Source organism: Ambystoma mexicanum, chromosome 7q, assembly GCF_040938575.1.
Source record: "Ambystoma mexicanum isolate Mex_15411 chromosome 7q, UKY_AmexF1_1, whole genome shotgun sequence".
NCBI lineage: Eukaryota > Metazoa > Chordata > Amphibia > Caudata > Ambystomatidae > Ambystoma > Ambystoma mexicanum.
In genome coordinates, this window is record NC_090941.1 from 738,307,287 (window position 1) to 738,324,637 (window position 17,351).

Sequence of the window (17,351 nt, forward strand, 5' to 3'; positions counted from 1 at the left end):
TAAAAAAGCCAAACAGTTTGCAATTGGTACGGGGGTGGGGCAGTCCATGGGGCAGTCATGGTACTTTTGACTGGACATCTATAATAGATGTCCAGTAAAAATATAACATCCCTGTCCCGAGGCCCCGAGGTCCCACAGCGTCTAAGACACTGAAGGCCCTTAAGGGCCCAGGAAGCATGCATGGTATTTTTTACTGGATATCTATGACAAATGGCCTGTAAAAAAATCCCTGTCCCTGTCCCCTGGGCTCCATAGTGCCTCAGAAGGAGAGCTGATTGTGGCAGTTGGGTAAAGAGGTGGATTGTACAACAAAGGCATTTTAAAAATGCCTTTGTTGTACAACCCTCTTACCCCCCACCCTCCCACTCACCAAAATCAGCTCAACGGACCAACACAAACACAGTAAGCACTCTATCATTCACATGAGCACCCATCACCATTCACTCACTTATAACACCAGCAAACACACATCCATACACATATTTAAATAAAAAAATAAATGAACATAAATGTACCTTATGTCGGTCCTGAAGTTTCCTCCCCAGCTCTCCAGCATCATGAACAGGAATGGTGAAGTAAGAGCGTCCTGGTTCCTGCACATGCTTGCAGGGGACTAGCACGGGTGCTGAAACACCCCACTCCAGCCTGCTCTGTCTGTATGTGCAAGGCGGCGCAGTAGCTCCCCCTTGCACATACAGACATGCAGTTAACCAGCCAGCATTTCCAATGAACTATGCAAGGTTGGCGAAGCAAAATTCCGCCAGCCTTGCATGGCTCATTGAGCATGTGCGGCTGGGGAACTGAACTGTCAAAGGACTGTTTCCCTTTCACAGGTCAGCCAGTCCAGGAGCACTCCGTCAGCTGGAAAAAGCAACTGAGGGAACGCTTAGTGTTTCACTTGGCTGGCTCCTCGGCTTTTTCATAATGGGTTAGGGGGCCACAAGGTCGATGTCCCCACGCCCTTTGTGGACGAGCCACCCCTCGAAAAGGCTCCCTCCTGCCCTGCATTTTTTTTCCTCCAATTTTAAAAAAACATAATTTTTTTAAACAATGAAGTCTGGGGTCTTGCGCCCCCCCAGGAATGCAACCTTGGGGGGCTGCGGGGTGCAGCACACAGTTTCAATAGCTCTGTCTAGACTGACACTGCAGATTATGCTTAAAGTGTCTTTCGAAGAGAAGTGGTAGATGGCGAATATTTAGCAAATGTTTTCAGATATGCAGTCTTGCACATGGCTGTCTGGGATATTCCTTCCCAGTTTCCCTGTGCTCTTTTTTTCCTATTTCATGAATATATAAAAACGGACATTAGAGTGGATTATCTGCAATAAATGGCAGTCTGTATTGAAAAGAAAGGTGTCTGTACGGAGTACAATACAGGGGCATGTTTAATTTAGATAGTGCTGAGTGCTGAGATTAAATATTCACACTTGATGAGTTCTCATAAAGACTAAAGCAGCCAAAAAAGTTTAATGTTTTTCACAGCAAGATTAGAGTTGTTGCTGTATTTTGAGTTGACAGCTTTTGCTGCACTTTAGTTCACATTTAGTAGGCTTATGCTTCAAAAGGAGGATGTCACCCACATATCTTTTTCTTCCACTGCAGAAATATTCGGTGATCGCTGCTATGAGAAATTGTGACACTAGTGTCATCTCAGAACAATCTGACTCAAGCCACACTGAGGGATCTCGAAGACCACTCACCGCCACATCTTGTGTTTCATCAAATAAGTACATTTCCCTCAATTTCCTAATGTTCTTGTCCGTCTCTGTTTCTCACCCTTTTGTCTCTCCCCTATCTGTTATTACTCCTTGTTTTTCTCCTGTCTGCCTCTTGTGTCATCCTCCCTCTCTCACCTTTGGCAGCATCATCACACTTAATGTCAGCCAGGATCCCGCCCCATTGGCCTTCCCACCTCTACCACATTGTCATACTGTGATCTCACAATAAAGTCTTCAGAATAAAATCACAACTCGCATTTTTATTTTTGTCACATCCTGCCATTTCAGAGGCCCCCAACCACTACCCAAGAGTCCTGCAACAAATAACAATTCATCCTCTCCCTGCAAGACAAGGGTTTGCAAGAGCTTCCTCCGTCTGATGAAAGCATTTGCGGGTTAGATGTCACATTCGCTCAAGACCAGAGAACAAAAGGTGGAGTGCTGTGCATTGCGCTTCTGGGAATGCAGCATCCAGGGCACACATGAAACAGGATGCAGGAGGCCGGAGCAGGCAGAAGGTAAGTGAGGGAGAGGGAAGGGTGGATGGGTGGAGGGTGCCATGTAGCGATCGGGTGTTCTACTGGAGACCCCTCGATAGGGACCGGGAGAGGGCATGTTACGAAAGGATGCACCTGTGCAACTGCAGCCTTTTGTGCTGGAATCCTCAGGTGCAGCCTTGTGTACGAGGCCTATGGACATAGATCCGATGAAAGCAATATTGGGCCTTCTGATTGGCTCCCAGAGTGCAATGTGAAGATTTCATGTGGACATACCAATTTTATGATATTTATTTTTGCCACATATTTTAATTCCACAGGATCCTGACCACTACTTTAGAGTCCTGGAGCAAAGACAAGCCTCCCCTGATACAGATTCCTGGACCTGCAGGCCATCTCAGGAAATTCTAATTGTCTCCCAGAAAATGGTGAGGCCTACTTCTTACCTCGGAGAAGAGAGGCTGTAGAAAAAGGGTGCATCATCTTCTACTTGCTGATCTATTCATCTTCAGCACTGGTAGGCACTACCTCTCTGCCTTTGTCTACCAAAGACAAGACATTGCTTATCCTCTCTTATTCTTCTGCTACTATGCATAGTCATATCCTAAAGTTCATCCAAACTGCACTCTTCCTATCTTTGACCTGGTGAGTCCATGCATCCCCCATATGGTCCTTCACTATTCCTTTCTTCTCCCTCTTCCCACCCTGTCCTGATCCTCTTCCCATCACCTCAATGACACTCTGGGTACTCAACCTACATCCATGCCATTCTCTTTTACACCTTAAATCATCTCCTACAAGGACTGTCCTCTATTACCTCCACCTACCCCTCCTCTCCCATTCACTCCGAGACTCTGGGATGACTAATTACATTGTATTAAAACAGCCTTTCGTACTGATCATTATCCCCTCTTACCTCGAGGGCTTTCATTGAGACATGAATCAACCTAAAAAACACTGCCCCTCTAGCAGTTTGGCATGCTGACTTCTCTCTTTTCTCATTACCCATGCCCATATTCCTCTGTCTGAAATACTGTCTGCCCTCCAGGTGTCAAGATCCGAGTCCACCTCCCCTTTCTCCTCACCTGACTCCTCCGAGGTAAGTTCACAAAGGTCCGTCTCAATCTTGCCGGGCTTCTCCTTAGCCCTTGGCACCTTGCCTTTCTGTGTTCTGGTCTTCTTTTCATGAAGGTAAGGTCTGGTCCCTCCGGAGGCCACCTTGACAGAGGAGTGGACCTGTCACCAGGGAACCCCAGGGGGCCAGCCTCAGCTCTAGGGAAAAAGCCCAAAGGCAGAAAAAACCCTAGTCCGTAGATGGGTTCAGAAGATAGGTCCTTTAGATGGTACAGATCTTTAGTTTGCAGTTCCAAGATACCAGGTATGATGACGTACTCAGTGTAGCTGAAGGCAGGAATCCAAGAAGCTAATGCCAAGATACGGAATGGAAGGGTATCAGACCCTGGGAGAAAGGTAGGTAAGGGAAGGTATAGTAAAGAAAAGATACACAGGAGTTAGATGCAACAGGAAGGGACTACTGTGCCAAGTCAGGGAGAAGGAAGCAGGAATGCCCCAAGTAGTCAGAAGCAGCGCTGAACCACCACGGCGGAGCGGAAAGGAACTACCCCGCCGGAAGGCAGTACGCCGAGAAGGCAGGAAAGTAGGATAAGCAACCGGGGCTCAAGAAAACGCAGAAGCGGCGAAGCGCAGCGCCTCCGCGCCCGTTAAAGAAAGAAAATACCAGACAGAAGGGCTGAGAGAACAGCCGATAGCGAGACCAGCTGGGAAGCTCCTGTTCACGGACGCGGAACACAGTGCGAGAAGCACCCTCGCGGCCGGAGTTAGGATGTAGACCAGGCAGAAAAAAGGTAGATAGAAAGTTAGAGCGAGGGAAGAACAGGGAAGCGGAGAGGCACCGCACCAGATTTAGCGGCGGCAACCTTGAACAAAAAGTAGAACGTTAGCGAGCACGAAGACACCAGTAAAGGTAGAGGAAAAGAGATAAAGGGAAGGAACAAGGTGAATAAGGACTGGAAGAGTAATACACGGGATGGCAATAATCCAAAAGTCGGAGCATTGAGAAAGTGAAACAACAGATACAACGCGCCGAGAAGTGGGCGGAGCCAGATTATATAAGATCTGGCGCCATGTTGGGTGAGGACTAGACTGCTCACCGCCGGAACCACCAGAGATTCCAATGTTTCCAATCTTGGATCCTGACACCAGGTCCCTCAAATTGCAGCTGCACTCCAATTTCTCTTAAATTCCCTGGTTGCCCTCTATATTTGATTTGATAACTACCAAACAATAGTCAAAAGGAGCAATTAATCGTGAAAAGCCTAAGGTCAATTCTAGCAGAAAAAGGCGTCTGATGCACCCATTATTTAAAGAGAACGTTTTTCAGGGCTCTGTGAAACTGCTGGAAAGATTCTAAGGACCTAATTTCTTGGGGGATGCTGTTCCATAGCTCCGGACTATAGACAGCAAACCGTCTGTCACCCCTCGTTACACACCGAGATCGGGAGATATTTAACAGCAGTTGATCTCTTGATCATAACTGCCTAGATGGATGATATTGACTAAGCTTGTCTGCTAAATAAGCTGGAATAAGTCCCTTCAAGCACTTATATGTAAAACAGGCAATCTTGAAATTGATCTATCTTCGACTGCCAACCAACGGTGTGCAGTTCAAACATGGTCATATCTATTCAGACCACAAATTAGTCTGACTGCTGCCTTCTGAGCCTTTTGCAGTTTCTGCAGTTGTTTTGCAGGAATTCCAGCAAAGAGGCTATTGCAGTAGTCTAAATGTGAATTCCCCAGTGACCCCACTACTACAGCATGGTCACTACTTGGAACATTTGGCAATACATACCGCAACATAAACGGAGAGTAAAAGACTGCCTTCATCTTATCATTAACCTGGCTTTCACTGCTGAGATTATTTTGCCAAATACAGACAAGAATTTTTGCCTTGGTGGCAAATATAAGATCAGTCCCCAGAAGTTGGAAATCCTGAGGAATTTTTCATGCCATGCAAAGATGTTTTAGCCCAAGCAGGGCAACCTCAGTCTTAATTGGATTTAATTGCAACTGATCTGCCCATCCAAAGGTTGACTTCTTCTAAACGTTGATTAACCCAAAGAAAGGAATGTTCAGCATCTTCTATTTTGATGAAGACCTAGGTGTCATCAGCATAAGAATGTAAATCAATCCAATGGCCACTGGTAAAGATTAAACAATAAAAGGGAAAAGGAGGGACCATGTGGAACTCCACAGGTAATCTCAATGGGGCCTGAAAGAAAACCCCCCATTTTCACCTGCTGATATCGATCGGACAAAAAAAGAGGAAAACTATTTCAAGGCATGGTCTGAGACTTTACCAATCTCTTTCAGGTGGCTAAGCAATATGGAATGATCCACTGTGTCAAAAGCTGCAGAGAGATCCAACATTATCTGCGACCTCCAACAAGTCATCCTGCACTGCCAAGAGGGCTAGTTCAGTCCCAAAACTTGGTCTGAATCCCGACTGAAATGGGTCCAAAAAGAACTCCATTTCAACAAAGCTCTGTAGTCGTTTTACAACAACCTTCTCCAGTAGTTTGCCTGGCCACGGAATGCCAACAATCGGTGGTAGTTCTGCAGAACAGATGTATCCAGATTGGACTTTTTTAAAAGCAGCTTGATAATGGTTTTCTTAAGTTCCCCAGGCACAGAGTCTTTCTTGCTCGAATGATTTGTTAATAAAATCTGTCATTAAGAGGGCGATCTCCAATGCTAGACCTTTTTCTGCACAAGCTTGCAGTGGAAATGAGCAATCGTTGGTGGGTTCAAGCTGAGCCATCAGTGCTGATACTTCATAAACAGACAACACACTCCATAAACTGACAACACACAGTTCTGGAAACTCACTCAATCATATTTTCCTCTTTTCCTCTCTCAATTCTGCATCTGGTCTTATGATCCATAACCCTCTGATTACTCTTTTCTATGTATGCACTGTGACGTGGTCAGGGGATTTACCCTGTCAGAGGGGGAGAGGTACACCTCCTGATCTGGAGTAGGCAGCCTTCCAGTGCATATGCCAAAGCTGATATTACCCCATAAAAATGGTAAGGGAGTTGGGAGGGCCCCCCTCCCTGAACCCCCTAAATGTGCCTTGAATGTTGACTATGGTACCACAATCAATCAGCCAATGCCTTGCATCCTCAATCTCAAATCTGGCCCAAGTTCTCTCTGCTTTATTTCAGAACTACAAGAACAACAATGCAGTTACCTTGGAATTCGCCAGTAAAAAATTACAAAAGTAGTCAAAAAGGAGTCTACGCCACTCAAGAAGTAACACAACTTTAATCTGGGCCCAGTCGCAGCTGGGAATGCGAAATTCAAAAAGAATGTGGATGAGAACTGCATGAAATGCACTGTCAAAGATACGTCTCAAAGACAAAAGCTTATGTAACATTAATATCTATTTAGCAGCAATCACTTTGCAACATTAAAATGACTTCCCACAAGAAGCTGATTGGTGAAATCATATCTTACTCGTAAACAAGGGCATACATTAGTGGGTCCTGCAGACCTTACCACAGCATCCCTAGATTCCCCTTATGATGTCACAATACAACCCCCAATTCCCACATCATAGTGCCAATTCATTGACACATTTGAGATGTCCAGCGGAACTTTATTCAACTGCCTCGGTCACCTCATCTACATTCTCATGTGAAAGTCTTCTACTATGACACTGTCAGAGCCTTGAATCAAGAACAAGTTCCCGTATTAATGTTGCACATTAGGAACCTTTCGACTTTCTTCCCAGGCAGAGATGTACTCAGAGGCAATTTGAAACCACCATGGGTTTTCTGAAAATGTCAGTCAATCAGGATTTGTAAATAATATGGCTAAAATATAAAATGATTGTGCATTCATTGCAATTCCGCCACACCCATGAGCTCTGTTTTATGACCTAGAAAATAACAAAGATCGTTCGCTTCCTACTGCACAATCCAGGGATCATGGGATTTGGGATGCGCTACCAGCCCTTGTGGCTTCTAAGAAAATTAATGAAATGAGCACTCATTTCTAAAAAGCATGCGTTGAGGCCTGTTTACAGAGCTTCAGCCTAATGCTAAACCTTATATACTTACCTGTGACCGATCTTTATTATCTATGTTTCTTAAACATGAAATACAGTTTTTTAGGCCATTCTCCAGCCTAGTTCAAATTACTGTGCGGCTATCAAGAAGCCCCCTCCCCGTTCAAAGTACCACACCCACAGCTGATAAGTGTGTGCCTTTTTAAAATGCTGAATTTGCATTTTTACCTCATTATTCCCCCCTTTTATTGATCTATCAATAACTAACTCTTTTTCCTTCCACAGTCCCTCTTCTGCTACTCTATTATTGTGAACCCATATCTGTTTTAATCTCGTCATGTCACCCCCAGCTTCTTTGTAGTTTTCTAAATCCCTAGTCTGTGTTGTGACCCAACTATCAATATCATCATCTGCATTTTCCCCAATTAGTTCATTAGTATCCTTTCTCTTTTTTATTAACCCTATCAACATTCAGGGGCAGCATAAATCTTCCTCTATCTTTGTTTGTGTAAAGTCTAAAAATATGTTTCCCAATGCAGAAGGTGACAAGCATGAGGACCAACACAGGGACAGTCACTCGAAATACTCCAGAAATCCAGGTGGGATCCCATGTGAAAATGCTGTCCAGTCAGTTACTTGACTGCACGCCACTAGCTTCACTTGTATTTTTTTCGTGGAGTGTCTGTATTTCCCTGAAAGCTGCTTTCAATGTTCCATTTGAAGCCTCTTCTTTGGGTGGTACAGTGCAACAGTTGCTCTCTCAAACTTGGCACACACTCCTGCTATAGCAGTTAGAAGGTCCAGAACATAACGATATTGGAGAGCCAACAAACATAGTCCGCTCAACTCTTCGTTTATTGCATTTAGGCCTTTTTCTGTTGAATTGGCCAATTGCAGAAGCTCATAAAGTGTAACTGGAAGCCACTTCGCATTGGCTGCAGCCTGCATACCAGGAAGCAACAGGGATGTAAAGAAAGTGGTAGCCCTGGAAAACAACAGAAATGTGTCAGGGATTGCGGCCACATTTTTAGCACTCTTTTCTGACCAGTAATTGTTCTCTCTTCTCTTTCTGCTTCACAATTTCTGCTTCTTACTTTTCTGTGCCACACTCTCCTGTTCCACGGCAGTGCTGTTTCAAGGTACCACCAGGGCAGGGCTGTGCAGAGTGACGATTGCACAGATCCCACTCTAAAATGGGCCTAGGCCTTCGACACACAGGCCCACCACAAGTCCATTATAGCTGGTCTCCCCTGCATCAGCGTCACACTCCTCATTACCCTGGCACAGCCAGTATTAGTCCCCCTATGGATATACCTACTGGACCTGAAAAACAGAGGGAATTGTGTAAAGATCTTTATGTCAACTGGTTGGTGTCTTTCATTTAACCAGTCAATGCATGTACATATTTTCCCCAAAATGCCTTACAACATCCATTCACTTTGGCTGCCACACTTTGTTCATATCCTACCAACCCTTCAGCATGACATTGCATTATTAACCCCTCCCATTTGCCACCATACCACAATGCCGCTTTTATTCTCATGAATGGTCTTGTGTGACAACAGGGAATGGTTTGCCCCTCCTTATTTATTCACTACATTTTTTGTGTTGACCTATTTTTTAGCTACCCCCTTTTAGGACCTTCTGTTATATATTCTACTATCATATCTTGTGTCCCTATTATTTTACCATTTTGTTTAGTTTCACTTAATTATCAGCATTTTCCCCTTCATGCACCCACTGGACCATGACATTTGCTCCTTGGAATAAACCCCTAGTTTTGCAGAGGGATAGGTGCATTAGGCATCCTACTTCCTCATAAGACAAACCCGGACGCAAGAAGAGTTTGGGCGTCCATATCACTCGTGGGCTGAGTGAGCAGATGTAGCATGTGCCATTCGCCCTTTCTCTTCCCACCCGTAACATTTCATCATACCAGACGTCGACAGATGATAAACTTTGCCCTTTTTCAGTGTTGTGATGAAAACCTTCTACATCCATTACATTATGTTTTCCTCTATTCACACTGACATTTAACTGTGTACAACTTTTTTCTTTCAAAACCAAATAATACAAAAATGTTAATACATGTTAATATTATCACACTACAAAAATGTAAGTTTTTGGCGTCTCCTCATAAAAACATTGGGCCTCATTACAAGTACCGCGGTAACCCTGCTGGTGCTTCAAGCGGGTTGCTGCCAGACTCATAACACTTTTCCGACGCCTGATTTCCCAGTGCCGCTGGGACATTACAAGTCCTGACAGATTGGGAAGTCAGGCACTAGAAAATGTTAGTCCCCATTCCCATGGAGCCCTATAGGACTCCATGGGAATGGGGACATTGAAGCACTGGCACCGTTGCAAACAGTGCCAGTGCTTCCATAAAAACTCTGCAGGCGTGGGCCATTACGCCCGGCAGGTCAGACCTGCTGGGTGCAATGGCCCCCACCTGCAGGGTTGTAGTGTGGCAGTCTGGAAATGGGTGCTGGTACGGTGTGACCGGCACCCATAATTCCGGACCGCCACACTTGTAATGAGGCCCATTGTCTTTAAAACTACTCTCTCCTCCCTCCTTTGCTGGCTTTTTATAAAGTCTTATTGCTGAAAGGAAAGTTAATGAAAGTTCGCAAATACTTACATTAAGGTAAAAAGCTCTGCTCCTCTTCTCAATGGGAGGCGGTGCTCTTGTCTTTGCGCATGTCGGTGATGTGAACCCATTCTCAGCGACTCTCAATCATCACAGCTGTCGATGTTACATAAGTCACTGTATGAGGACCAGTGAAGCACTCCTCTTTCCACTTCCTGACATGGTTTTGTATGTACACACTGTCACTTGGATAGAGAAGTGCTGCTTGTGGAAACTTTCCTCCTTGATCCCGGGTTTGTTCTGCCTGAGCTCTCGTCCTAGTCCACAGTGATACATATTGAAGCGATTTTGTAAGTTCTGTGAGATACGTATCAAACTCTCCCTCCAGAATCTTCGAAAAATAACTGAGCTTCAGAGATTGTCTATGAAGGAGGTGTAGGCGCATGCATTCTCCAACCTGTAACAATCTCATGTGGAGTAAGATGATGATCTCCTCCAGGTAAATTGCGCAAATCGAAAAGTGCAAGAAGTAAGCAATGCAACCAAGATTAAGTTTGCGCTACCTTAATAGGCTGTTCATCTTCTGAACTAAACCATTGGCTTGTGGGTGATAAACCATGCACAATTTGTGCTTGATCCACAGGAGAATGCATACAACAAAATGTGGTAAAGTCTATCTTTATTTGTTTGGCTGAAGGTGTGAGGCTGATTAACCTGAATACAAAAAATGCATATGCCTAAGGGTATGTACCACCCCTCACAGCACTGACCAAATATTCTAATTCTACAAACTCCTACACGTAATAACAAATCCTAATTGTTATGTCAACTTAATTTATTTTACAATTTTATTCATACGTAAGAAGACACAGTGAATAATCAAAAAACATTCCTAGCATTTTTTTATCAGTAGCTCCACTGTTACTTAAACATGAGTGCACATATACATATGTAACTTCAACTTCAATCACTCAACCTAGCCAACAACCATTCACATACTATTTCATTCATACTGTGCAAATTGATGAAAAACAATTTATATTAAAAATAATAGGTTGAAGAAATCGCCCTAAAATGCAAAGTGCTATAGTGACCATGAATGCCCTATTATTTTGAAATACTGGCATGTATCAAGAATAGATTTATAATACAATAATTTGCCTTATTGAATTTTTGCAAAAGCTGTCAAGCATTTATTGTCCAAAATAAGTTTCTGCTTGGTAATCTGTCTGTATCACATACACCAGCCATCTTCAGGACATACATTTCAGAATTACAATAGTGTGTGTTGTTGCAAGCTCATAGCTTGTATTAAGAATCATGGAGAAGTAATTTGATCCAAATACATTTGTTACTGGCGCATGTTCGGGACAGGGCACAAATTCAATTCCAGAAAATACCAGTGTCAGAGTCTTGATAATAAAAAACAAACATTGTATCAGTTTCCTGTGTGTTGGAGTGCAGTTTAGTTTAGTTTAGTTTAGTTTCTTTATTTATACCGCGCGCCGAACCCTGGGGTAACTGGGCGCCGGACACTTAGATGCAATTACAACATGGCAAGACTTAGATGCAGTTACAACATGACAGGAATATACAATATACAATAATACAAGACTGAGAAATAACAGCAATAAGTGTGGGAGACCAGGATATGGAAGACCAGGTTACAGGCTGGTCGACAGGGGCATGCAGAGAGGAAGTACATTTGGGAGAGTTTCTGTTGGAAAGCCAAGTTTTAGTTTTGGCTCTAAAAGTCCAAAAGGAGGGTTCTGTTCTGAGGGTTAGCGGCATAGCGTTCCATAGTTTGGCAGCTAGGACCGGGAAGCTGGCGCCGCCTTTTTTTTAGGGCAAATTTGGGAACGGAGAGGCAGTGTGAGTATGGCGTTCTGGTTGGTCTAGTTGAGGTGTAGTTGTGGAACTTGTCTGCCAGGTATTTGGGTGCATCATTGGAGCGGCATTTATGGACAATGACGAGGGATCTGAGGGTGATTCTGTCTCGTACCGGAAGCCAGTGAGCATCTTGCCTGATGCTGGAGATGTGGGCGTGTCGTGGAATACTGAGGGCGGCTCTGAGGGCATTATTTTGAAGCACCTGTAGTTTGTTCAGGTTGCGTTCTGACGTGCCGAGAAAGAGTGTATTGCAGTAGTCAATTTTTGAGAGCACTAGTGCTTTGGCTAGCGTAATGCAGCTGGCGGCAGAAAGGAAGGGTTTGCAGGAGTTGATAAGCTTATTTGTGTAAGCTGTGGATGAGGCTGTGGCATTTACCTGTCTTTTGAGCGAGAGAGTGGAGTCTAGATAAACCCAAGGGTTTCAATTTCTTTGGCAACTGTGATTTGGTTACCGTCTATGTTGATGGACGCGTAACGGGGGTCTAGTTTGTTTAGCCGTGGTTGGGAGCCGACAAGAAGGAGCTCAGTGTTCTCATCGTTGAGGCATAGCCCGTGCTCTGCCATCCAGGCTTGGATCTCCAAGTATAGATTGTTGATTCTGGTGGAGTCCTCGTCATAGCACCCTGATAGGGTGATGAGAACCTGGGTGTCGTCAGCATAGTTTGTGTATGTGACACCCAGGTTGTCTAGGCGGTCAAACAATAGCTTCGTGAAGATATTGTGTAGGGTCGGCGAGACGCACGAGCCTTGAGGGATGCCGCATGTGATGGGGACAGGGAGTGCTGAGGCCCCCAGGGAGAAGACCCGGGTGGTTCGGTTGGTTAGGAAGGACTGGATCCAGGCAGTCGCCTGATTAGAGAAGGCCGCTGACGTCATCAGATGTTCCGTGAGGATCTGATGGTCGACGAGGTCGAAGGCTGCTGATAGATCTAGTAACAAGAGAATGGCTATATTACCCTTGTCCTTTGCCTCGTCCATCTGGATTTTTAGGTCCAGTAGGGCTGACTCTGTTCCGTGCCTTGGCCTGAAACCAGATTGTCTGAGACCCAGGAGGTTGTTGTCTTCCAGGTGCTTCTGTATTTGCAGGTAGGCCACTCTGTCTAAGATCTTTAGGATGTAGGGAACGGTGGTGATTGGCCTGTAGTTGGTTGGGTTATTGGGGTCTAGAATAGTTTTTTTTAGCAGTGGCATGACCCAGGCCTCCTTGAGGGTGCTCGGCACTGAGCTTGATTTGAAGGATGCGTTGATAAGGGCTGTTATGAAGGGGGCCAGCATGTTGGCGCCTTCCTGGATGATGGGAGCTGGGCATGAGTCCCCTTGGCATCTAGAGGGTTTGAGGCCCTTAATGATGCTTTCTACTTCTTTAGTGGATACTGGTGATAAGGAGAAGGGGGGGCAGGTAGGTGTTTTGGGAGTAGTGGACGGTAGATGGTGGTTTGTTTTTTTGGTTAGGTTAAGCTTTTTCTGTTCGATTTTGGATTGTAACATGGTGATTTTGTCTGCTAGTGCTTTTTGAATCCTCTCACACCAGTCTGCATCTTTCACGCAGGTTTCTGCCAGAGTGGGGGGGGGGATTCGAGTTCTCTGAGGATATTGAAAAGCTCTTTTGTTTTGGATTTGGCGCTCTCAATTCTGTAGTCATATGTCTCTTTTTTGGCCTTGAGGATGGCAGTTTTGTAGGTGGTGGCTGCTATTGAGAGTTGTGTTTTGTTGGAGGGGTTGGGCGTTTTTCTCCAGGTGGCTTCTGCGGCTCGTTTGGAGTTTCGGAGGATTTTTAGCTCTGGTGTGAACCATTTGTTCATGTGGGCTGCTGGTTTGGCTTTGGTGAGTTTGAGTGGGGCGATGGTGTCAACTGCTGATTCAAGTGTTTTGTTGTATAAGTCAGCAAGTTTCTCCGCGTCTAGGTTGACATAGTTTGTGGGGGTAAGGATGCTGTCTAAGAGTGGGCTGAGGTTTTGTAAGGTAATGTTGCGGTTATTTCTGCTGAGGGCTTGGGGGATGATGGGGGTAGGAGTGTTTGGTTGTGGTTTCCCTTGGATGGAGAAGGAGATGGCGTGGTGGTCAGACTATGCAGTTTGCTCGTTTTTTGTGATGGTCGTAGAGCAGTTGAGATCCGCTAGCCAGTCCAGGGTCCTGCCTTTGTTGTGGGTGGGGTCTGTGATTCTGAGCTTGAACCTTAGTTGGGAGATGGTGCTTTCCAGGGAGAGTGCATTGGCATCGTTTGGGTCACCGAGGCCGAGGTTGAGGTCGCCAAGGAGGATGATTTGCGATCCTGTTTTGGTGTTGGTGGTCAGGAGGTCAGATATCTCTTCCTCGAATGTGGTGATGGGGCCTGGGGGTCTGTAGAGGAGGTGTAATAGTACGGTTTGAGTAGCTGAGAGTTGAAGCTTGGCTGACAGAAGTTCTGCAGACCGGAAGCTAGGCGGTGGGGTTAATCTGAGGCCAAGGGATGTTTTGGCGATGAAGGCTACTCCTCCTCCTTTGCCTATGTCCCGGTTTTTCCTCAGTATTGAGTAGCCTTCTGGGATGGCGAGGGAAAGCGCTGGGCCTGCTGCTTGGTGCAGCCAGGATTCAGTGATAGCCAGGAAGTGCAGGTTGTTAGCAGAGATGAAGTCTGCGATATCTAGCGCATGGGCGACCAGGGAGCGGGCATTGATGAGGGCGCCCTTGATCAGCAGCTGTTTGGATGTGCTCAGGGGGGCTGTTTGGGTGATGTTCAAGATTTGGGCGGCGTTAGCTAGATTGTGCGCGGGATGAGGGGAGTGTTTTTTAGTGAGTGTCGTAGGGGTTATGAACCGAGAGCCGAGTCTCAGGTTTCTGTCTTTCAATGTGCATGGGTTCCAGGAAGAGGGTGGAGCAGCAAATCGGCGGATCCATTCTATGGGGCTGAGGTTGCCGTTAGGCTGGTCAGTGTGTTGGGTCTTGAAGAAACCCATAGTCGAGGTGTATGGAGGATGTTGGGTTGGGTGTGATTGTGGTCGAGGTTTGTGGCGGGTGATGTTGTTGTGGTAGAGCAGGGCGAGTATGGCCGTTAGGGTGAGAGTGGTTAAGAGGAGGTTTGCCATGGATGGTCAGTGTGCGACCTGGATATGGTGTGGTGAGGTCGACTAGATGGCAATAGAGTGGGTTGCGGTGGATAGGGAGCCACCTAGTAGTCGGAGTAGCGGGGTAATGGGCAGGCACAGTGACACAATAGATTAAGGCACAATGGCTAGCAAGTAGACTGTTCTTAAATGCACCTAGGGTTGTCAGTCCCAGAACACACTAAAATGCATATGTGCCAGAGGGCACCTAGAAATGTCAGGTACAGGTTGTATGAAAATTGCCAGAAAATCGTCAGATACAGGCATGCAAAATGGCCCCTAGATTTAGAGTAGCGCAGATGTGCAGATTAGCAATTAGGATCAAAAATAGCAAGCGTTTGAAGTTAGCACAGCAGTGGATCGGAGTGGCGCATGAGTTCAGAGTGGCACAAAGATTCGGGATAGCGCCTGGATTGGGAATAACATCTATGTTCAGGGTAACACTTAGTTCAAAATAACACCTAGATTCAGCCTAGCACCTACATTCCGAATAGCACTTAGAATAAGCGTGACATGCGTTTGGAGTTTAAGTACAGTATTGAGTTTGGAGGCTATGGTGATAAGTTGCACAAGGACACATTGGGCTACAGGTCAACAGATCTAGGGGTAGTTGGTGAGCAGATCAGCAGAACAAAGGCAAATGATCACAATGCAGTTAGAAGTGGTAACTAGAATTGCATTAGGCTGACAGAGCATAAATGAGGCACAGTGCAGTTTTATTAACCACTAAATTCAGAAAAGCGAATGGACAGATCAGCAGAGCAAAGGCAGAGAGTTTTATATATATAAATCGGAGAGTCATAAAGTAGTTTGGCGTAGGATCTTGTCATAGCGTCTAGATTCGAAATGTTGTAAATGGGCTGTGAGCCAGTCAAAATAGAGTGTGGTCAGACACGATGAAGGAGGGTTTAAGTAGGCGTGTGACTTTGAGAGGATTTTGCCTTGCATTTAGGCATGGAGCGCTCAAGTCACCCTGAAGGGCATAGGTGTCGCGGGTGGATGTTACCTTGGGAGGCTGGTGTTGGGTGGCCAGGGGACTGGCAGGTGGCAGGATCGGCAGGTAACAGGCAGAGAACAGGCTCCAGCCTTAGTCTCGAGGGCCTTGGACAGAGAGGGCCGGCTTCGCCTGCCGGCATCCAATGGCTGGAGATGTAGTGCAGCTGGCCAATCAGGCAGGGCCAGGAGTGCTGCTGTGTGCCTGGTAAGGCACCACTTGAATTCGCCTAGAGTGCGGCGGCCATCTTTGAAAGGGGTACCTCGTGTACCAGAAGCTGTGATTAGGGCAGAAAAGTGCACTTCTCAGTGCAGGGCTAGTGCAGGGCTACTTGGCCTCTTAGTGGGGCATCAAGGTGCGCATGTAGGAGATTGTGCAACGAATTCCGAAATTCGAGCACAAAAAATGCGCAATGTGGTAGCGCTTACCGGAATTCGGCATCTGATTCCGGATGGATTCCTGGCCAGGCCCGCTGCTCCTGCAGTGTCGGGGCCTCGTGAGTGAGCTCCTCAGATGGATTCCTCAACTGAGCAGTGTTAAACTTCCAGGGACCATCGTGTGTGCATCCCCGTACCACCAATGTCTTCGTGATCCCCAGGAGGATCATTGTTTCTTTCATCAAATCATTCGCAAAATGCTGACCACTGTCATGGTGAATTTCATCTGGGATCTCCCAGCATGGGAACACTTCCCTCATCAAGAATATTGCTGCTGAACGGGCGTCATTTTGGGCACAGGGACCTGCCTCAAGCCAACGTGAAAATGGACACACCACAATAAGCATGTATCTGTAAGAGGTACATCTATCTTGCATATCGACATGGTTGATTTGCAAGTGCTGAAGTGTCCCTCCAGTCGTGACTACTCTTAAAGTGTGGCCCGGCTGGAATTTTTGGCAAATCCTACAGTTGTACACAAATTCAGAAAAATGTGTGCATAGGTTTGGCACAAACCAGTCTTCACTCATCCCCGCAGCCACATGGTCTTTCGATACATGGGCAGAGTAGTGGAGTTGTTCTAGTGCTACTTTCAACAACTTATTCAGCATTAACACCTTGCCTGTGCTATCATACCACCAAATTAGATTGTTGGGGAAAAAGAACATCCTCTTTTCTTCCCCAATTCTTTTTCATTATCTGGTGCTTCTCTCTGCAATTCTATTATTTGTGCTATCGGAGTTGCATAACATTTTTCTGGCAATGCATCTTTTTCCTTGCTAGTTTTTATCACTGCCATAATGAGTATTGTTCTCCTTTTATCAGGGAACTGCACCAGTCTCTTCTGGTAGATATGCTGCATCTTTTATGTATGATAGGTTATTTATAACGTGCTTAATACCCAGAGGTTTCAAAGTGCGGACCCGGGGATCGAATCTGTATTGCTCCATGTCGTCTTGCTTTCAAGGCGAGCACATTGCCCTGACCTATACTCACGAAACATTTTGCTGCTTTGTCTGCTTTTTCGTTACCTATTGAAATTAAATCTTG

At 45.7% G+C, this 17,351-nt stretch overlaps 1 long non-coding RNA gene across 1 annotated transcript in view; it reads left to right on the forward strand.

Moving 5' to 3' along the window:
• The window catches only part of LOC138527816 (uncharacterized), a 96,806-nt gene extending 94,835 nt beyond the window's left edge, over positions 1-1,971 (forward strand). Inside the window, exon 5 of the long non-coding RNA XR_011284052.1 lies at positions 1,603-1,971. This is a non-coding gene — a long non-coding RNA (uncharacterized lncRNA). The remainder of the gene's footprint in view (positions 1-1,602) is intronic.
• The last annotated feature ends 15,380 nt before the right edge of the window (positions 1,972-17,351 follow it).